At 46.4% G+C, this 23,465-nt stretch overlaps 1 long non-coding RNA gene across 1 annotated transcript; it reads right to left on the reverse strand.

The window, feature by feature from the left end:
• Positions 1–664: 664 nt before the first annotated feature.
• LOC110342593 lies at positions 665–2,636 on the reverse strand. Its single transcript, XR_002384713.2, has 2 exons — positions 2,552–2,636; positions 665–933 (listed from the first exon to the last, which is right to left on the reverse strand). It is a non-coding gene; the product is annotated as an uncharacterized LOC110342593 (long non-coding RNA).
• Positions 2,637–23,465: the final 20,829 nt, after the last annotated feature.

A 23,465-nucleotide genomic window follows, 5' to 3' on the forward strand; every position in this document is an offset into this window, starting at 1 on the left:
ATCTCACTCTCAGTGTCCTGTCTGCCAGGAGTAAAAGAAGTTCCACTGCTACACACACCTGTTACCATGGTGTTCTTCCTATGTCCAAGGAACCAAACGACCCCACAGTAAACCCTACGAAACTGAAGCACCAGGACAGGATGCTCTGCAGCAAGTTGAGCTACCTGGCAGTACTCCTGTAAGTAACCCCAATAAAACTCATTAGTTCACCAACTTGGACATTGTGTCAATCATAATTTAGGTCTGCTGTGGGCTCCTTTTCTGAGGTCAGTAGGTGTGTGTGTGTGTGTGTGTGTGTGTGTGTGCATCTCCTCAGGAAAAGTCTGTCACACAACAGCTGCACAAACCATTGGTTTCCAGTGCCTGCCAATTGGATGGACACAACTCTGCATTTGAATTCTGCTTTTCCAGATAGGTCAAGTCAACAACCTCATGCCTGTGTTGGGTTCTTGATAGGACTATGAAGCATGAGCGGGGACTACAGACACCCCCTCGGTGTCTGAAAACATCAGTTGGAATTGGGTGAGAGTACAAGCCAAGGGGCCAGGACCTTAAACAGAAAAATAATACCTGCTTACGTAAAACAAAGGAAGGGATACACACAGATCATTGCAAAGGGTTATTTGACCCTCTTAGAAACCTTAATTGCTGGTAATAGGCAGTCTGTTAGCTAGTATTTTATTAGCACTAATAGATTTTTTACAGGACATTTCTCACTCTACTTTCCAAGAGCCTCAGGAATTCATTAAATATTTAAAAGTACTGCTCAGAGTTGTTCAGTTACAGATGCCCCTTCTGATGAGGTTTCCCGCAAGTTAGAGACCCGGAGAGAGGAGACCAGCGGCAGATGGATGCTCACTGTCGGTCTGGGCAGTTCCAATCAAGAGCATTGGCTGAGTGTTTGCTGTGCGCTGTGTGCTCAGCGCTTTGTGTCTGTGAGTTAAAAATAAAGGGGCTTGAGAGACGGCTCAGCAGGTAAAGGCGCTTTGCAGTCAAGAATGATCTCCCCAGGGTCCGCACGACAGAAAGAGAGAAACAACTCTCACAAGTTGTCCTCTGACCTCCCCACATGCACACTGTAGTACACTCATGGGCATATACACAGAATAAACAAACAAACAAGTAAATCCAAACATTGCAGATTCTCTGATACTTACCCACTTCCCGGGGAAACCAAAGCTTTGCTTTCAAGGGTAATAGGAATGGAAGGGTCGAAAGGGAGTGAATGGATGCTGGCCACGAGGAACCAGCTAGAAGAGGACCTCCCCAAAGGTGCTGCTGATTAGCTGTGTGATCTTGAGCAGGTCCCTAACCTTCCTGAGCTGCAGTTTTGTCTTTACACAGTGGAGATTATTCTTCATTTGACAGGGGAGGGGGTGAGGTCACAGGTCAGAGAACTCCAAAGAGGGAAGACCAGAACTAGCAATCTGGTCTCAGACTTAGTCCGATTGATTATTACAGCATAACTAATGTACTAATCAAGATTCCTAGAGTGCACATATCCATGTACACACACACACACACACACATTTGTCACTAGAAGTTCAATATGCTATCCACTGGAGCACAGAGCAACCCCCACACACATTTTTTTAAATTTCTTTCAGTAGGAAAAGTTCTATACTCTGCCTCTTACAATCTGTGATCTGCAGAAGATTCTGCAGGTCAGTCATTCTCTCTTTTTTTTCTAGTTTTCATCACAGTATATGCTAATGGTGTTTGATACAGCCCAGTGGTCACAGGTGGTGACTGCTATTGCTCTTGATCATGATCAGGAACAGATATAGACAGTTAGTTTCATTTCCTGGTCCTTCACCCATGGATCTCAGTATTTTCTATTGCCTCATACCCTTCAGTCCATGCGTGGAATTGTAATAACCAATGACCTTTCTTTAGAAGTTCATTTCTCACTTTCAACATTTATTCTATAAATGTTTCTTGAGCCCATACTATGTGGTCAATGCTATTCTAGCCTCATAACAGAGGGTAACAATACTGAACATTTTATAACCCCCCTACATTTGTGAGTCTTTCATTAGTGTGGGAGAGAGACATATGAGTAACCAAAAATATTGTCACATGGAGCTGTGAAAAAAATATAAATTATGGATTTGGGTGAATGATGGGAGGCCATTTTAAATGGATTGAGTCCGCCTTATTAGTGGGTGACTTTTCAGTCAACATTCTAAGAAGATAGAGTTAGCTAGAAAGACATTTGGAAAGAGGGCAATCTAGATAGCAGGAATAGCACATTCAAAAGCTACTGGAGCCAGGTCTGGTGGTGTGGTGCTACAATCTCTGCTACTCATGAGGTTAAATCAGTAGCTTGCAAGTTCAAGGCCTACCTAGGCAATGGTGTGTATCTCAAAACATCAGAGAGGCTTATATGTGTCATGTCTGGTCTGGTAGCAGCTTATAAAACAATCACTCAGAGGCTTAATATTAATTATAATTGTTTGGCTGATGGTTCAGGCTTAATATTGGCTAGCTCTTACATTTAAATTAACCCAGTTCTATTAATCTGTGTATCACCACATAGTCTGTGGCTTACCAATGATGCTTGGACATCTTTCTCCTTTAGCAGTTGGTTGGCATCTCCTCAACTCCACCTTCTTTCTCCCTGTATTGCTGCTTGGATTTCCTGCGTAGGCCAAAGCAGATTTATTCACCAACCGATAATAGCAACACATATTCACAGCATACAGAAGGACATTCCACATCAGCTGGGGATGCAGCTCGCTGGTGGAGAGGTGGCTTCCCATGCACAAGGCCCTGTGTCCAATCCCTTGTATCATGAAACCCCTGGAATGGAGTATTTTAGAATGGTGAGAATGGGAGGCTACTGCTCAGCACATCACAGAGAAGAAAAGGACATAGGGTGGGAAAAAGCTGTGGACACACCTACCAGCAGTGTTCTGCAGCGAGCCTCGGTTGCCCACTGACTGTCACACCCTCATCTCAAAGCCTCTTCATGCTTCCCCAAGGAATGAAAGTCAACTGAGTCCGCCCACCAAACAAACTGTGAAGTTATTTGGCTCTAGGTATTAGTATGCAAATTGTATCAAGGTCTCTGCCAGGACTCACAGAATTCATAATAGACACTTTAGATTTTGTGAAGAAATACAAGAGACACTTAAATTTTGTGGGATACCATGCAGAGCACATCTGTCAAAGTACCTGTTCCAATAGTAAGTTGGGTCACATTCATTTTGCCCCGGACTCACTTTCTTTCATGTACGTAGTCACTTCTGCTGTCTTTTGATAAGTGGTATAACTCATTTCATCTTCGCCCTACCTTGTGAGGTTCAAAGTGAGTCTCTGCCATTGAATTGGTGTGTTTAGACACACCAATGTGAAGGTTGTCTATGTCTTCCACAATTTTTGATTTTTAAAAATCTATACCAGTTGGTTATTTCTCCTGTATATATAGGGTGTGGCTTTTATCTGACTGTTTTAACTCTTTGCTTACATGTGTATTTAAGTTTTATAAGATTGACAGTGATGTATCTGGATGTATATTTTCTTATTGTTTCTGTTTGAGGGTCACTATATTTCTCTGTCTATCTGTCTGTCTGTCTGTCTCTCTCTCTCTCTCTCTCTTTGGTTTTTGGGAGACCAGGTTTCTCTGTATTGCTTTGGAGGTTGTCCTGGAACTTGCTCTATAGACCAGGCTGGCCTGGAACTCACATACATTCGCCTGCCTCTTCCTCCCATGTGCTGGGATTAAAGGCGTGTGCCACTAATGCCTGGCTTTCACTATATTTCTTCATATTGTGAAACTTCCTTCCCTGGAAAGCTATAAAACAAATACTTGACTCTTACAAAGCCCCCAAACAAACCAAAACATCATTCTGCTAGAGTCCATCCTGGGAACCAATGAGTCTACAGGCCTTTCTTATAGAGTATAGGTGAGGGGTTCTTCATAGAAGTATAGATGACATCAAGACATCCACACTCTGAAAGCCTCTCCCCAGCATAAATGGTACCTTCCCCCAGCTGTATAGATGGAGTCCTCCCTCCAGTTAACCTTCCCCAGGCTTGCCATATTTCTTGGGATCGTGAGACCATGGGCAATTAGGACAGAACTACACTATAACTGGTCAGGAGGAACAGCTAGAATCTCAGGTGAGGACCCAATGACCTTCTCTACCCCTTCCTTTATGAGGTACATCAACAGGCCAACTAGTTCAACCTTGGGTGTCTCTTGCAAGTAAGTGCATCTGTGCTGATGAACTTGTCAGCTGTTACACTCCAAGGACAGAGTTTACAACACTCAAAAAACATAGGTTTGTGTCTTTTCCCCAAACTGATAGCATCTTCTTCTGTTAATATCTTCAAAAATTATTTTCAATTTCATGTTCTCTTCTGGGAACTTTGATGAAACTGACATCAGTTGCCTGTTTGCTCTTATCTAGAAGGTTCTCAACACTCTAGTCCTTTTTGAAAAAAATCTATTTTCCTCTCTGTTGTTTAGATTGTTTTGTTTCCATGGACTTGCCTTCAAGCCTACTGCTTTGTTCTGACAGAAGCCATCCCTTGGGCTTTTTGCTCAGGGTAGTGTATTTTTTTTTACCACCACCTCAGTTCCCATCTGGCTCGTTTTTGTGTCTTCTCCTTCTTCCTGAACCTTCCTTTGCTTCCTTCACTTCAAGTAATGGGCTGTCCCAATGTTCCTGTCATCTTGGACTTGCCATCTGCTGATTGTCATTTCCTATTTGACTTGAGATTTCCCTGGTTTGGGTATGGCGAGCAATTCTGTGCTCTGTGCTAGACGTTTTTAGCATGAGGCTGTACAGCTCTGGTTCTTATTTCAATCTTTTATTTTTGCAAGTAGCCAAACTCCCAAGGTTCTGGCTGACTTCTGTAGGCTCTGGTTTGAATAGCGATTGGATTCTCAAATCCTTTGCAACACTATCCTGGTATCCTGTGTGCTACCTAGAGGCCAATAGGAAGCCTGGGTGGTATTTTCTTCTATAGCTTAATTCTCAAACATATTCCCCTTCCCTCCCCCCCTCCCCCCCCCCCCCCGTGACTCTGCTTACTTTCATTCGAGGTCTGTTTGAGGGCATGCCAAGGACTTCATTCAAAGTTACTTAGTTCTTTTCATACTTCAGGCAGATGATTGAAGAGCCCCTGTGGATGTCTCTCTCTTACAATCCCTGCCCCTCTTCATCTCCTGTTAGGGTGAGGAGGATGCACTCATGTTTGTTGGGTCTCTGTTGACTTGGTGTGGGTAGGAAGGATCATATATGCCAACAGCAAAGTAGGCCAGAGAAGATCAACAGAATTCCACCCTAGGACTTGATGAGCAGGGGGAGGAGGACTCCCGTATTTGTGTTGGTGGTTGGTGCCCCACCCCCTCTTTAGCAGCTTTCTCTGTTCAAAAGAGAAGGGGTGTAGTCTCTTCCAGTTCTCTTACACTTAAGCAGTAGTCGAAACCACTGATTTCTGACCTCTCCTGGGCCTTTATCTGGAGAATTGGTCTTCCTTCTCCTCCCTCCCCTCCAATTCCTTTCTTTCCTAGCAGTGGACATGTTGATCCCCATCCCTTGGTGTTTCTGAGCTGTGGCTATTCTAATACCTAAATTAGCATCTATAGGAGGCTGTGGCTTCACCCGCTACCCTACACACCTACCTTTCAGTCTCAGGTATGGTTTCAGATGTGTGGTCAGCATGGGGTGGGGATTAGCTGTGTTTAGCAGGAGTAACAGAGTGCAGTGAATCAAATGATTCTGCCCCACTATATTCACTGAGATAATCCCATACCTGGAGATCCCACTATTTAAAGGCAATGTTTCAAGAAAATCCTCAGCATGGCAGTGGCAGCGGTGGTGGTGGTAGACGTGACAGATCTGAGTTCAAGTTTGAGAAGCTGAGGGGTGTCCCAGCTACATCTACCTGCTTAGCATGGGTTCCATCCATGTAGGGATAAAAACGTAAGCATTTCTTCTCTTTCCACCTATGTGCATTAATTCCTCCCCCTCCACATACAAACAATGCTGACTTGGTAGATCATAAATACTGAAGTACCTTTCTGGTGTTAACAACCCAGTGAATGGAATTATTAGCCACTTCCTGGAAACAATTACCGAGACACTAAAATCACTGTGACGTTTGAAAGTTTGGGTCCTCCAGTGTGAAAAGAGGACCTATGTAAACCCAAAAGTAGTGAATTAACCCAGAGAGAGCTGGGAGGGCAGACCTGACACCTTCCAGAGTGACAGGAGAGGAGAGGGAGGGAGGAGGAGACTCAGAAGAACACGAGACCCCATGCTGTTGTGTTGGGCTGCCCCATTACAAGAAAGAATCCACTTTCAGCTTTGTTAACACAAAGCTTTTTATCTCTGGGGCTCAGAGGGCTTTGTTACAGGTAAATATTCTCGTCTCCTGCTGAGAATAGGAGAGGTCAGGCCCAGGGAGATTAGCTGAGACGCCTATTTAAGGTCACATAGCCGGCAGTGGCAAAGTAGAGACTCAGAAAGTGGCCGGTAATGGGATTCGTCTGCTGACTATTGTATCAGCCTAAGATGCTGGGTGGGGTGTGGAGAGTGGGGTGTGGAGGGCAAGGCTCCAAGGGGAGGCAGGAGCTGGCCAGAGTATGCATCTTAGACTGTCACCACGGAAAGGACTTGGGGGGGAACTGTTAAATATGGTCTCCTTTGTTACCCAGACCTCACACTGAGATTCTAGAGGGTCACGGTTTGCAGAGTTTGCACAGCCCATTCAAAAAAAAAATGAGCCAGAAGTAGCAAGGAGGGTTCCTGGAGGCTGGCTAATTCTCTTGGAGTTTTCCTGGCTTTCAAGGGATTCGTATAGGAAAACTGACTAAGGAATACAATTTCTCTAAAGCCGGTTCTATACAATTCAAGGTGTTATCAGGACCCTGGTGAAGCTGGGGGGGGGGGTGGGATCTCAGAGGCTAGAGGAGGTGGGGTGGAAGCTTGGTTCTGTGGTGAATTAGTGCTGTGCCTCAGACAAGACACTTCCTAACTTTGTGCCTTTGCAAGGAGTATTGAGAGATCTGGCCCCACTGATTCCTTATCAAATCCCATCTGTGAATGACAAAGACAACAGATCCCAGTTCCCCTTCCTGAAAAAGGGAGCTGTTATTCATGAAGTGTGTGTCATTCATGGAGTCCATTGCATGGTATCCAGGCAGCACTTGCCTTGAATGTGTGGGTTGGGCAGCTTTACCCTCAGGATTGTTCATCCCTGTTACTTATTTTCATGACTGTAGTGGCTATCAGCTCAGGCCGTCAGACCTGGCTTAGAAGTGGTGGGCCTACTTACTCCCTACAATTACTGTTGTTCTGTGGTTTAACCCCAAACCCTCAACAACTGTATCCCAGTATTTCCAGACACTGTGGAGTACCCAGTTCAATTTGTATTGACAAGCAGGCGACACTACATCTAAATCTGTTTCAAACACTCCCTGGGCTATGCCTACACTCTAAATTTAGTCACCAACTTACCTGGCATCTTGTAGGATGGATATGGAAATCCTTAGAGATGAGGCAATCTTGGTTCTATGGCTTCAGTTCTAAAACGTTGTTATCATTGTTTTAGCTTCAGAGCTCATGCAGGAAGGACTGACTCTGTGGTTCTGATTTTCTTTTTCTTCCCAAAAGAGAAATGAGGTCAGCCACACTCACAGCTTGGGACCCTTTGAGTCGGTTTCCTGGCTCTGGGTAGCACAATACGTTGGAATTAGAAAGAAAAGAAGCATTGTTTTGGATGATGGAGATGGTGCTTGTGTCTTGGCTCTAGAAACTTCTGGGGACAGAACTCAGGTAAGAAGCACCAAAATTTGCCTGGAAATTTCCGGACAGCTCCATGTGTATGGTGGGAGCAGTGAGCAGGTGTTCCAGGTTTGAGGCTCAGTAGCGTGGGCCGGAAGGCTTCCTGGCTTGCAGACTGAGGCTGATGAAACACTTCTGGGGCTCCGTGTTGTTCTGGTTATTCCTGCCCCCTGCACCCTCCACACTTCTCTAGACAACCTTCGAACGTAGGACAAGATAGCATAAACGAAGTTCCAGTTCTGCGACCTCTACTGTACAGTGTGTCCTCAGTGTGTACAACGGAGAAGGCACTGCCGAGTATTTGCACATAGATGAAGAGGTAGATAGATGGAGAGACAGACTGATGATAGACAGGCAGACAGATGATAGACAAAAGGTAGATACACAGATAGAGGCACATAGGGACAGATGGATAATAGACAACTAGTTCACATATAGATAATAGGTTGATAGACAAATGATAGACAGGTCATAGATAGATAAATATATAGGTGATAGGTAGATAGATAATAGATGCTATAGATGATACTGATAGATTGACTGATCGATGGATAGATGGTAGACTGATAGATAGATAGATAACAGATAGTGTGCTAATTTTTTGTCAACTTAACATAAGCTAGAATAATCTAGAAAGAGGGAAGCTCAATTGAGAAAATGCCTCCATCATATTGTGCATAGCCTGCAAAGCATTTTCATAATTAGTGATTGACATGGGAGGGCCCAGCCCATTCTGGATGATGCCATCCCTGGGCTATGGTCCTGGGCTGTATAAGAAAGCAGGCTGAGCAAGCCATGAGGAGCAAGCTAGGGAACAGCACCCCTCCATGTCTCCACATCAGCTCCTGCCTCCAGCTTCCTGCCTTGAGTTCCCACCCCGACTTCCCTCAGCAATAGAGTGTGACCTGAGAAGTGTGGCATCAACTAAGTCCTTCACAAGTTGTTTTTGGTCAGAATGTTTTATAACTGGCTCAGAAAGCAAGCCAGACATACAGATAAAGAAACGGATGATAGGCAAACAGATCATACTAGATAGATGACAGCTGTGGCTACATAGAGGCTTACACATGTGATATTGTCTGCTGCCCCCTTGACATAACTAATGCATGTGTTAAGCACATTAACTACACCTGTGCTTAAACACGCTGCACCAACAAAGTGAAGGAAATGAAACCAAATGCAAGGAAGTCCATGGGGGCCAGGGAGTTCCCTCCATCAGCCCCTTGGGTTCTGCATCTCTCTCCCTCCCCCCTTCCCCTGCTCCCCAACTCTTGCTTCTCTTAGCCTCTCCCCTCCTGGCAGTAGGAGGCTCCTTTCCCAGCCTGTCCCCTTGGGGCCCTGCAGAACCTTTTTACTTAAACATATATTGACCTAAGCCTTACTGCTCTGGATGAATTATGCCACCGGCAGCAATCTGCAAGGCGTAAATCAACCTGCAACCCCAGGCAACTGTCTGCTGATGGCATGGAATGGGGAAACCATCGCTTTCTGCAACTCTGTGGACAGGGGTCACTAAATTTTGTCCCCTGACAGCTCTTTCCTCACCTGGCTCATTTCTCCACCCCTCTGTCTAGTTTCGTCTGGTTCTTACTTCCCTCCTGCATGATGAACAAAGACAAAATGACTCCACCAGGGACCAAGAAGCCAAGAAGAGGGAAGGATCTTGTGTCTGGCACCCGAAGGCATCTGTCCCTGTCCGTCATTTGGCTGAGCTGATGAAGGTGTCACAGAGGCACATGCTCACTGTGATATCCATTGCCAGCCTCAGTATCCCAGAATCTCTTGAAGTCATGCTAGGGTCCCATTCACTCTCCTTCCTCTGGTCTCTACAGCAATGCCTGTCAAACTAAGGGCTTCCACTGCCTGGGGAATGGATGGACTCTGGGTGCTCTTAGAAAGCATATCAGCCTTTGTGGACATCTTTCTTTCCCCACCAGCTTTGCCCCGTGACCTGCTCTGGTATTGCTTAGCTGTGCTGAGCTGGGGGTCATGGACTCAGATTAACGTATCAGCTCAGCCTAAGAGGCTCTCTCCTTCCTCTGTGATTTGAGACCCATTTCTATCTTGTTTTAATGAAAAGCAGCTTTTAATATTTGACCTGATGAATTTTGTGAAATATTAGCAAATATTAGCTATCCCACTAAAGTATTTGGAGCTCATAACTCACTCTGGGTTGTACTCTTCCTGAACTATCAAGAGAGCCCAACCCTCCCCACCCCATGAAGACTCTGAAGACCCTAAGCTAAGTCCGTTAATGTTTTTCCAGGTAATAGAATGATCCCAAGGACTAGAGAAATGGCTTGGTCAATAAAGTGCTTGCCTTGCCAATAGGACCTGAGTTCAGATGCCCGAACCCATGTAAAAAATCCAGATGTGGTGGCATGTAACCCCAGCTGTAGGGAGGCAGAGACAATGAAATTAGAGTTTGCATAATTGCAGCCTAAGTGGGTGACATCACGCTCTCCATTCTTTTGCCCCAACTGTGCTTGCTGATCAAGTCAGTGTGTCTGCGAGGCAGAGCAATCTACTTTTCAGGTGAGAAAACTGGAACCCAGGCTTATGAGGCTCTCACCACAGGGGCAGCATCAGAACAGGCAAGTGATCCGGTTCTCATTAGACAGGTCCTCACCAATAAAACTGTCACAAAGAATAGCCCACAGACTGGGTGTTTTCCATGCATCAGCTCCTGGAATCTTTCCTGGAACTGTATAAGGCCGGGTCTAGAAACATGCCCATTGTATAGATAGATAAACTGGGGGTCATGGAATATTCATAGGTGGGTCATCGGGAGAGACCGCGGGAAGGATCCCAAGTCAGACTGGCCTAAGTCTAGAACAGTTGCTTGTGGCTGCTGCTCTGATGAGAGTCAGTCAACCATTGTGTCCTGAAGACCAAGGATGCTCCTACCTAAAAAAAATCAGGGTGGGTTCTAGGGGCCTTGTGAACCTTTGAAAATACAAGTTTCAGATCTCACTGCTTATGTGCATCTTTATAATAAGACTCCCTTTGAAGATTTATGTGTACATGTCCGTGTGTGCCACAGTTATACAGGTGCCCACGGAGGCCGGACCCTTAGAGCTGGAGTTCCAAGCATTTGTGAACGGGCCAATGGGTGTAGTAGAAATCAGACTTAGGTCCCCTGAAACAGCCATCTCTCCAGTCCTTGTAGGCACCCTTTCAGCATGCATCTACAGCTATTTCTTTATCACGAAAGGGGCCAAGGATCCTCAAATTAAAACCACAGCTTGAGCCCGGTGTTGGTGGCGCAAGCCTTTAATCCCAGCACTTGGGAGGCAGAGACAGGTGGATCTCTGTGAGTTCGAGGCCAGCCTGGTCTACAGAGCAAGTTCAAGGGCAGCCTCCAAAACAATACAGAGAAACCCTGTCTCAAAAAACAAAACCAACCAAACAAACAAAAAAACCCCAAAACAACAGCAACAACAAAAAACCACACACAGCTTGGACAGCCGCAAGAGTTGAAGCGTTGAAGTGTGGGTGCAAAAGTAGAGATCGATGTGGGAACCAGGCCCACCCAGCTGGCCAGACCATTCACCCTCACGCTTCCTTTTGACTCTGAAACCACACTTCTTATTGCCTGCGAGGGTGACCGAGTAAATCCAAATAAGCAAAGGAGACATGATTTCAAGTCATAAGGAGTCAGTGAAGTCTGGAAAACCAGAGATTATCCAGCTTGCCCCAGGATCAAAGGGGGGACACAGAGTCCCTTTCTACCAGGTCCCCATGTCAGCAGCATGGTGCAGGACAGGGCGATGTCAAGAGGGCTTCTTTTGAAGTGTCAAGATAAGAGCCATCCCCACCTCCCAGTAGTGTGAACTGCCTTTGCTCCAGGATTGGGGGCCGGGGGGAGTGAGTGCATTTGGCTGTGTGTTTGAGGGTTTGAGAAGGAATGATCAGCTGAACCAGATGCATCTGTGGGTGCAGAATGTGTCTGGAACTGGCCAGCAAACTCTCACGGCTCGCAATCCTCAAAAGACGTTGGGTGCTGCCTTTTTTGCTTGGTTGGTTTTGTTGTTGGTTTTGTTGTTGTTGTTTTCCTCCAGTGTCCATTCTTGTGTAGATACTAGCTCCTAACACCTTTTGCCCTCAGGAGGGAAGAGTTTGGGTGAGTTTGGGCAAGTTTGGTCAGCCTCTCCTAACCTCAGTTTCCCTTCAGATTTCAGTAGTTGCCTCTGTACCTAAGGTTCATTTGAAAATGAAAGGAGATTGCACAACCTGGCAATTTTCTTCCCACAATATCTGTTGCATAAGAACATTCAGGAAAGTTGAGTTAATCTTCTAGGTCTATGTGAGTTCTGGAGGCCAAAGGCCAGATCACATGATGCCTTTTTCTTGAACATTAATCCCCCCTCTTTTAAGTGCAATAGACTAAAGGTTAAAGCACCCCTGTTCAACCCCCACATCTTCCTATTACAAGGCAAGCACAGATAACTCAGAGGAGCCCCGTGGAGAGATTAGACTCTGGGATGTCTCTTAGCTTTTCTGTGTCCCAGTTCCTATGAGTGTAAGTAAGGACTTTTGCTGACATTTAATAGTAGTAGATACTTTACCAGTTAGAGTAGAGTCAAGCACATTCTAAATGCTGGATGGTGTTAGCTGTGTTTTAAGTACACCCAAGTTCCATTCATTAATTAATTCATGCTTTCACTCTTCATCATTTGTAATCTATTTGTTTTTCACTTTTATTTATGTGTATCTGTGAGTGTTTATGTGCACCACTTTCATGCAGTGCCCTAGGAAGCCAGAAGAGGGCAGCAGATCTTCCTAGACCTGGAGTTACAGTTGGTTGTGGGCTGCCCCACATAGGTTGAACTCAGACCTTTGCAAGTGCTGTTAGTGCTCTTAACCACTAAGCCCTCTCTCTAAGCCCCTAGCTGCAATGTATTGAGATACTGAAGCATTTACTATGCCAGGTACCAGGTTTTTGAAGCACCCACTCCTCTTGTGCCTATTACACTGAAATCTTAATTGAAGAAATAGAATGACCTCATCAGATTACTCACTCAACCAGAAAACCTGAGGTCACAATGGGTTAGGCTACCCCTTTGCTGGAGTGGTAACTCTGGTGTGCCAAGCTTTGATTTCATGAGTAGCTCCTTTCCCTGTCCAGTATATCTGGGATGCTCCTACCTGTCCCTTCCTCCTTCAGCCCGCTGCCATGGTAAACACTAGTGAGAAGAATCTGTGACATTCTCCCAAGTCATCAGATGCACAGAAGTCATCTCTATCCCCAGCAGTAGCAGTATGGAGGCTCTGGGGACCCCAAGCTGCATATGACCTCTGAAGTGAGGTTGTGAGGGAATGTGTCTTCAACACATGGAGGCTGTTCTACAAGAGTGGTAGACCCCGCTTTACCCTGTAGTGCAATGTGTAGGGTTCCTGTGACAGTGTGCCCACCCGTCACAGTTTTGATTCTATTGTATCTCTTCCTCAGGTGGCCTCTGTTCCCTGGCAGTTTGTCTCACGGAACTTGATTGGGACGAGTAACCCCTTCTTTCTACTGCTACCACGGTGACTCTCTGTGCTGGAAACATTGCCCAGAATTTCCCAGGAATTTCCTTTAGGGAAGCTAAAAAGGCTTTAGTGTCACCTGTGGGCCTTTGATGACGACACTTCTGCCATGATGAGGGTGTCTGTCTAGAGCTGGGGAGGAAGACCCACGGGTCCTGGGTTAAGTGGTGATCTGGAGACAGCTCCCAGTTGCCTTCAGCAGTGCCTCGTTCTGCTGTCACTCAAAGCGACTTGTACGGATGCAGGTGAGGCTCAGTGGGTAGAGCACATGCCTAGAATGCACAAAGTCCCAGATTCCGCCCCCCAGTACCACATAAAGCAGGCACAGAGGCACATACCTGTAACCCCATCACTTGGGAGTTGAAGGCAGGAGGATAAGAACTTCAGAGGCATCCTCTGCTGTGATTTGGGGGCTAGCCTGGGATACATGAGCATCTGTCTTTAAAAGAAAAAGAAAAGGAGGGGGATTTGAGATAAGTTCGTGGGTAATGTCAGGTCCTCTAGATTTCTCATTTCTTTGGAGCCCATTACCAGTAGCCCTGTCCCTTCCAGTGGATGTTTTAGACAATGGTGGAGATGTTCTCCCAGAGGTGATTGGCAGATGAAGCATGATGAGGGGGTGAGAGAAACTGACTACCTCAGAAGAAGTCTGACAGCCCAAACCCTGCTATGCTAGAGAAATTATGTGGGACAGGCTTAATAAGGCATACTTAGTGCCCCTGTGGTCCTGGCCCTCCATCAACTAAGTGATCCCAAAGGAGACTCTGTGAATTAGAAACACCGCCCACTAAATCTCAGCACTCACTAAATCAGGTGTGCCCAACACACTGCCTTTCTTGCAGCATGAGAAGCAGCAAGTTGGAATGCAATCATGGAATTCAGCCAGATTCACAGAACATGCTCAGTCAGAAGGGGGGGGGGGTTCCCAGAACCCTATGGACAAAGTTAAGAGAAGCTAGAATATGACAAATATGCCACCTAGCATCCTTTAGACCTGTGATGTCTTCGGAGAATGGTGTAAGCCGAGGAGGCCACGGAAGAGCTATAGGGAAAGATGTGCCCGCTTGGAAAGAAAGATCACACTGATTTTGATCTTCTTGCTCCATCCTTCCCTCCCTCTCTTCTCTACCTAATGCTTCCCATGACTAAAACCCTCTGGAGGCCAGCAAGCAAGGGGCGCACTGAAGCAGCCTACCTAGGTTAGTTTCTTGGGTTCAAAGCAAAGCAAAGGAAGGAGAGAGCCTATCCCTGTCCCTGCTTCCTAGTGGAAGCTAGATAGGCTGTGAGTCAGATGAAAATGCCTGGGATATATTGCCCTCCTGGGGGCCCTGGAGTTACTAAACCCCAAACCTGACTCCATCAGATTTCTGCCACCTTTCCAGAACTCATTACCAAAAGGAAGTCGCACCTGCCCTCCCAACCCCCCCATCTACCTGCTTCAGCCGCCAGCCTTGATCTCCAGCTGCTAGGGCTGAGAAAGATGAGCTAGGTGAAGGCAGACCCCACAAACACACAAGGGAAAGGATGGGGTGGGACTGAGCTCTACAGCCACAGTGCTCTCCAAGGAAAGATAAAGACGTAAGGGGAACACACCACACCGAACAGTCCACAGCCGACTCAAGGACTTCCAGGTTTTGCCTTGACTTCATTGTGTACCTTTTGGGTTTCCTGGCCTTGCAGACTGCTACTAATTAGTTTTTGTTCGAGTTAATCCAGCTTTTCATTTCAGGACTTCATTCTCCGGCTAAGAGTTTAGGTTTGAAAATGTCACTAACAACCTCGATAATTTAGTGTGGAGAGCCTCCACAGCCAGGGGAATTATACCTGATGAATAATATACTCAGCCAATCTCCTTCTAGAGGCCCTTCATTAACATATCAAAAGACATGAAAAAGTGTGCCCTCTTTGACCCGAAAATTTCCTGTCTAGTGAAAAGAGGTTTTTGTTGTTTTTTTCCCCCTAAAGAAATAATTATAGAGGTACACAAATATTCAATTAAAAATGTGGTCAATGAATTAGCCCTAAGTCTGTAGAGATAGGAAAGAATCAAATATTTAACAAAATATAATGATGATAATAATAAATGTTCAGTGTCTCCATGTACTGGGCACAAACATAAATACTTAGTCTACATTAATCTGATTCTCACCAACAGTCTCTAATGAAGTAATTTTTTGGCCCATATTAGAGGTAGCCAAGCACAGAATATCCAAGCAGCTTGCCAAAAGTTACAGACTCCAGCTCAGTATTTGCCAAGCCCTCGACATGAAATCAATGGCAGCCTATAGACTATTTGAAAAGTTATAAATCAGTTTTTCTATCCTCTTTCTGGAAGAAAATACATCGCAATGATACAGAGGTTCTGGATATGTGATCTCCAGACCCCCAAGTCTCCTTGGAGATCTTCCCAGGATGGGGTGGCACAGGGTGAGATGGCTCAGGCTGTCTTTTGCCACCCTGAATTGTACTGTGCCGGGCCACAGGCAGATGTGAGGGAGCACATTCAGTCCCCGCTGAACATCCCTATAAGCAGAACCTCCTCCATGCCTAGGATCTAGGGGTATGCACACTGGGAGGGCATCTGCGTCTCAGGAGGGCATCCACAGAAGCAGATTCAGAGAGCAGAGTAGGATGTGTCTAGTGGCTGTGTGTCTAGGGAGTATCTGGGCGCAGGACACAGGTTCTACTAAGCAGACTCCTCATCTTGTGGAAAGGTTGTGCCAGCAGGAAGGCCAGACAGGTCGGTCTATTGATATCCCCAGGGAAACATCAAAATGGAGTATCAGTCTGTGGCAGTCAATCTTGATTGCTAAGATAGAAGTTTGGGAGACCTGCAGTGCACAGTTCCAGGAGGGCCATGCCCACCATTTCAATCAGGGAGCTCTGACTTAATCTATAGCTCAGTCCACCATGGAATTCAAAGTGTGGGCTCCGCTTACACAGTTCTAAGAAGGCCACGGGAGCTGTCATTGGACCAAAGTGAGCTGGTCCATAGAGTGCTTCAGACTACCCCAATCATCACAACAACATGGTCCTTAAAAGTAAGATGCCCAGTGTGGGGCACACACACTTGTAATGTGAACATTCAGAAGCCTTAAGCAGAAGGTTTGTGAGTTCAAAGCTGACCTGAGTTACATAGTGAAATCCTGTCTCAAAATTACTATGAATATGAGTACAGCTGCTACTACTACTAATAGTAATAATAACAATAGAATGTGATTATTTTAAGAAATTGGGAGACAGCTATAAAATAGCATACTACTTCACCTTTAAACCTTTACATTACACTTATAGTGTGTGTGTGTGTGTGTGTGTGTGTGTGCGCGCGCACACGCGAACTCACCCATACAAGCCTGCATCACAGTGTGTATGTGGAGGTCAGAGGACAACTTGCAGGGTTTGGTTCTCTCCTTCCACCAAAACCAGGGTTGTTGTTGGAAACGCTGAAAGAGGATGGATTGAGACTTACATGAACAAAAAGAGTAAAGTTTTATCCCCTAACCTTCTGCGATGCTCCGATTGACACGGCATGACAGCCAACCACAGCCTTTTCGGACCATGACAGGAGAAAACTCAGCGTGGACAGGAGGCACAGAGCAGCTGTGTGCTTCTGCAGGCATGCTAGGACCCTGTGACCTCCGACAGTGCCAGTCTCTGATCCCTGCAAAGGGTGTGACAGTAAATCCTAGAGCACAGGAAAATAGTGAAAACTAAATAAATTCAAAACTTACAACAGTTTTTTTTTCTAGCTGCAGATCTCTGTACAGGTATGATTTTTTTTTCATGATGTAAAAATCAGAATCAAGTGGACTTAAGTGACTGATAATTGACAGAAAAATACTATAAATTATTGGTAGAAAGAGAGAAGGAAGGTGATGGATGGATGATGGATGGATGAACAGACAGATCATCTCTTGCAGTTAGCAACAATTGCCTTGCACAAACTTAAAAACACAACAATAGAGCTTGAAGGCACTAGAAAGCAACTGGAAGAAGGCAAGTTCCAGAAAAGTCGAGCGTCCAGGAGGAAGTGACTCTACAGTAAGTTTCCTTTTCTCATGGCTCCAAGCCTGAAAAGCAGTCACAGGAGCCTCTCTGCATACTCTCAGAAAGGAAGGAGCCAGACGGGGAACGCCCCAGGTGGCATGTATAAACTCTGCCCAAATCTTTGGCTGACCTCTGGATCACATCCATAGGGGGAAGACTGCAGGCATACTGGGAGGGCCAAGGTACAGGAGCCAGGAGCAGAGACACTACCTCTGATGGAGAGACAGCCCTATGTACCGAAGCCAAGTACTGTTATAGCTCTCTCTCTCTCTCTCTCTCTCTCTCTCTCTCTCTCTCTCTCTCTCTCTCTCTCTCTCTCTCTCTCTCAATAGTCTGAGCATTTCGTGAACACAACTCTCACTGTGTCCAGGATACATCCAGTACCTATCCAAAGACAAATGGAGTCCCCCATGGACTCCATCAAGAGGTGTCTTCTGGTAACCACGGTTACCACGGAGGCTATGATCCAAGTGTGAACCCAGACCTTCCCTCTTATTTATGACTATTCACTAAGCTTCTGCCATGTGCACTGTGTGATGACTTACCAGTCTCAGAAACACATTGGGGAAGCCTGGGGCTTGGCCCATCCCATCCCAAGACTTTGATTTGGTTGGAGAAGGCAGTTGTTGGCCACTCCTTCCCATCCATGAATGAATGCGGGCTGGGATGTGTGTTATGTATGTCCTCCTTAGGGGTGGGAAGCATCCAGCCTGATGCTCTGCCAGAACCCTGAGTGCTAGAGGCCTGTTCTGTCTTGTCAGCGCTTGAATGCAGACAATTGAGCTGAACGCACTTTGACCTTTGTCTCTTGAGCAGTCGTCCAAAAGCCCTGGATCTGTTAGCATTGCTGCTTTTCACACATTCCTTTGTATTAAGTTTGGTTTTCTTTTTTTCTCCCCTTCTTTCTTTCTTAAAGAAGAAAAGCAAAGAGGCAGGAAACACACACACACACAGACCCCACACCGGGCCTTTTTCCTACTTCCAGTAATTACACAACACTGAGACTTCTTCCAAGATTTGCCATGTAATTCTAACAAACCCATAAACTTCTTGAAGTTTTGTTGGCAGATCAGCCATGCCAACAGTACATGAATCCGCTGTGGCTGGGTGTTCCAGCCATCTGAATTCGCATAAAAATGCCAAGGCTTGTGAGGTCTGAAACACAGAAGTGACTCCCTCATCGGCACCAGTCTCCCAAACAAGTACCAAGTGGAAAGCCTCCTTGGAAAACGAGAGTCATTTTGGAGAAAGGAAATAGGGGTTGGTGGCGAGGGAGACTTAGAGGTGGTGGCGGGGGCCTGTGTGGGTAGAGAAGAGATGTCAACTCCAGTCATGGGGATTGCTTGGGGGAGCAAGGGATTATTCTAAGGAAATTGCGCTGGAAAATGTAACGTGGAGTAGGCGGATGATGGGAAAATCAGTTTTCAGTGTGGCCAAGGAAGACCCCAGAGGCAGAGGAGGGCCGAAAACGCAAGGTTTGAGTCAGATGCGTCAGGGACTGTGCCAGGCCTCCAGGCCTGCTGGGTGGTGATGCAGAGGCATAAGCTCTGGGAACTGCAGGAGGGGCCTGGGAAGATGACTCAATGCTTCCGAGTACGAGGACTTGACTTCAGATCTCCAGGACCCCTGTTGCAAAGCCAGGCATCACTGCGTGCACCTACAATTCCACTACTGGAGTGACAGGGGCAAGGAGATCCTTGGGGCTTGCTGGTCAGGCTGACTAGCCTACTCAGTAAGCTCCAGGTTCATTAGTGAGAGACTCTGTCTCCAAACAAACAAACAAAACACAAGTGTACAATTGAGAAAGAAGAAGGGCTTGGACTTTTGGCTTCTATATGCACACACACACACATACACACTTCAGCAGAAACGAGGATTTCCGAAGAGGTAAAGAAGGTCAGTCAAGAAGCACACCAAAGGGCTTGCCTATCTCCATGAACAAGGTCAGCTTGTTTCTGGAACCCGTGGTCTTCAGTTCCAAGTGCCTGAGTCTTCTTTTTCAGACCCTTTTAGTCCTAAGACATCCCCATGGGAACAAGAGGGGAAAGGTACAGCTGGAGCCAAAAGAGATGATGGCACTGGAAAACCTGGGGAGGGGAGGGACAGCCTCAAGCAGGACAAGCTTCCAAATTGCCCAGAGACCAGAAGCAAACATGGGGACCCAGTCCAAGGTAAAATGGAGGGAGCTTAGAGGAGACCCAGGAACCATGGAGGAGCATTATCCAAAAGCCTCTAAGAAACTTCAAACTCTACCAACCCCTGCTCCATCTTCTGGCCTCCGAATGGAGTGTGTGAACATGGTTGGCTGGTCCTTCTTGGCAGCCTGGGCTGAAGATGGCTTCAGAGTCAGGTCCATGGCCCTCCCTCCGGGATTTAGGACAGATCTGCTGGACACTGGGGGCGTCTGGTGAGATGGATGTATCATGAATCAGATTCCAGACCTAACCTGCAGGGACTCCTGTCGATCTGAGAGGCAATCTTAATGAACATGGGTCATTCTGGAAATAGAGGGTTTCTTTTCAAGGAGTCAGATTGCACTGAAATCTTCTACTGAAGCTGGAGGAAAACTGTTAAGAAGGCTGTTTAGAATCCCCCTTTTGGTAAGTTAAATGGTGGTTAATGGGGATGGGAGAGCTGGGTCTGGGGCCACAGGCTGCCATCCCAGGTTTGTAGGGAGACTAAAGCAGCTCCTGAAGTTCAAGGTCAGCCTGGTCTACACAGTGAGTTCAACGTCACTCTGGGCAACTTAGTGAGTACCTGATTCAAAAGAAAAAGAAAAACTGTCTTCAAAGGGAGCTGGAGCTATAGTTCAGTGGTAGGGGACTTTCTTGCCTAGCACCCAGGAGCACCTGCCTAACATTCATGAGGTCCTGGGTTCAATCTCCTGGACCATAAAACACAAAGCTAACATAAAGGAGTAATATTTAGATGGCATTTATAATGTATTGACATGCATATTTTAAAAAGAAAGACAATCCACTTAATGTATTAATGTATCTCTCTCTGTCTGTCTGTCTCTGTCTCTGTCTCTGTCTCTCTCTCTCTCTCTCTCTCTCTCTCTGTGTGTGTGTGTGTGTGTGTGTGTGTGTGTGTGTGTGTGTGTGTAAGACATTTCTGGAAAGATAAATAAGAAACCAGCATCGTTGGCTGCCTTGGGTCTGGGCAGCCTGGCTCAGGCTTGAAGGGTTTCTATGGTGTCCCTTTTACCTTGTGTTTTCTCAACTCTATGAATATCTTGCCTGTTGAATAGTGACTTCTAAAGCAATCTTCAGAAACACAGAACATCATTATGAGGCTACAGTCCCCAAAGTGTGCCCTTTGACCCACATCTCTCCAACACTCCCCACCCCCAAGCTCCCAGTGAGTGGCTCCCATTCTCCTCTTGACCTCAGTAATCACAGTCTTTTCCCATTCTGCACAGAGATGACATCAGGAAGTGTTTGCTTTCTGCCCTTGGTTCTCTTTATTTCATGTGTCCTTTGGATTCAGTGGGGGCAGCTGCCGACAGCAGGGTTTTCCTCTTTTGAAGGATACACCAAATGCAAAAATTATTCTTAAAGTTAGTGTTACTGGGGCTGGGAAGGTAGCTTAGTTGGGAGAGTTGCTTACCCAGCATGCATGGCAGCCCAAGATCCACTTCATTTAGGCATTGACTAAATTGGGAATGGTTGCATAATCTGTAACCTCAGCTTTTGGGAAGTGAGGACAGGAGGATCTGAAGTTCAAGGTCAACCTTGGCTACATGGTGGGTGTAAAGATTCAGGCATTATGCTGGCCCGCCCCTGCCACCTGACAAAATGCACTCAGGCAGTACCCTGGTCAGCACAGGATTCCATGGTTGTATAGTCTGCACACAGGTGCAAATGACACCTTTAAAAGAAAGACCCGCCCACTTACGTTCTCTTTCCCTGGGGCAGACAGAACTTTTCCTGTCTCCCTATTCTCTTCTGTCCTCTCTCTGTCTCTGTGTTTCTTTACCTCTGTTCTCTTTCCTTCCCCCTTCACTTCCCTTTCTAATAAAACTTCTCACTTAAGCTCTATTTGCCTGGTATGTTTGTCCCCCACCTCGGTCACCCTCTCCTGCCATGGGATCCGCCAAGGTCCCCCACACACTTTATCATAACGGTGGGTTTGAGGATAGCCTAGGCCACATGAGAGCTGGCCTCATAACAACAGTAACCACAGAGCAATAAAGTGCTAATATTGACCAAGGGCCCTACTAGGTACCAACAACGAGGCTTACAACTGGGAGTTATGAAAACTCTTACTTGTAATACCTGATTGGCAGATGGAGAGGCTGAATGATACATCATGAAGCAGAACTTGTGAAAGGGATGCAGGAGGAGGTCAGGGAAGAGCAGCTGCTGGAGAAGATGCCTGCCAGGGCTCAGGCCCACAGATGAAGCTTCCAGGTCTGAACATTGCCCATATGTGGGGTATGAACTCGGCTGTGGTGTTAGAGCCTTGCATGCAGTCTCCTTGCTCACAGAGGGAAGGCAATGATTGTGGGAGGAGGAGGGAGGAAAGACGAGGGGGTAGAGTTGGTAAAGGAAGAGAATAAAGAGGAGGAGGGAGATGAAGAGGTGGGAAGAAAGATGAGGAGAAGGGAGGGAGGGAGGGAAGTAGGAAGATGGGGAGGAGGGGGAAGAGGAAGGAGGAGAGGGAAAGGAGGAAGAGGAGGGAGGAGGAAGGAAGAGGAGGGAGGAGGAGGGACGAAGGAGGATAAGAGAGGAGCAGGCATTTCTGTGAGGGTCAAATGAGAAGGTGTGGGTAGTGTTCAGGACTGGCCAAAGCTTATGGCCATGAAATCACCAGGGCAGTAATTAATACGAATAATGGAGCCAGCAAGATGGCTCATGGGTAGGAGTACTTGCCGCACAAACCCAGTTACCTGAGCTTGATCCCCATAACCCACGAGAGAGAGAGAGAGAGAGAGAGAGAGAGAGAGAGAGAGAACTGACTCCTGAAAGATGTCCTCTAACCTCCATGTGTGTGCTCCATGTCTGAAATCACACATGCAAGTCAACGTTCGTGTGTCACACACATAACAAATTAAACGCAGAATTACATCGCTAGTTATGAGAGTTATCTCAGCTGGGATGCTGTAAGGAGATATCCTGAACTGAGGCTGGTAAACAATGGGGACTTATTTCTTACATTTCAGAGTTGGAAAACCCAAATTCAGGGTTTCAGGAGACTCCTTGTCTAGTGGGAGTTTCGTTCTTCATGGCTGTTCTTCTCACCATGACCTCAGATGATGGCAGAGTAAGCACTCCCTCTCAAGTGTCTTTCATAAGGACACGGACTCGTGCATGATGACTCCCCCCTTGTGACATAACCAGCTCTCTCAGGACTTCACATCCTAACATCATGGCACAAGGGCTTCAATACAGGAAGTTTGAAGAGACACAAAGACCCAATTCCTTGCAGTAGCTTATGGGGAAACAATTAGCCATGTTGTGGGAGCCTGTGGGGAGGGCTTTAGCCAGGAGGCATCAGAGCTCTGAAGAGCAAAGAAGGTGAGAGGCAGCAGCACAGCAAACATCCTGTGGATGCCACTGAGCCCTTCATTTGTGATGCTGTAAAAAGGGAAGCTCCAAGTCCAGTGCGAGGGAAGGGGCTTCAGATTACACATGCCAGGTCATAGAGCCTGGGAGGATACAGTAATGTTTTCCTATCTTCCTGCCCCTCTGTCTTAACACCAGGATGTCCTTTTGTCAAACCAAATCCATCCACACGTTGGTGAAATGTTTCAAATAAGCTCATCACAAGACACAGGGTGTCGTTAAGGACAGTAGCTACGCTGCACTTCTATTACCTCCTGTCCTTTATATTATCAGGTGAGGACCACGAGATAGCTCTCTGGGTAAAGGTGCTTGATGCTAAGCGTCTTGCCCTGAGTTTGAACTCCAGGACCCACAAGGCTGAAGGAGAGAAAAACTCCTGAGAGTTGGTCTCTGACCTCTCCATGTGTGTTGTGACATGCACCTCTCCCCAATACACATTAAATAGATAGATACCACAAAAAATGAAAAAATAGTATCCGCTAAGATAACTAAATGTCTGCAGTGCTTATGTTGGGGGATGAAC

This window comes from Mesocricetus auratus, unplaced genomic scaffold (genome assembly GCF_017639785.1).
Source record: "Mesocricetus auratus isolate SY011 unplaced genomic scaffold, BCM_Maur_2.0 Super-Scaffold_100025, whole genome shotgun sequence".
Classification (NCBI taxonomy): domain Eukaryota; kingdom Metazoa; phylum Chordata; class Mammalia; order Rodentia; family Cricetidae; genus Mesocricetus; species Mesocricetus auratus.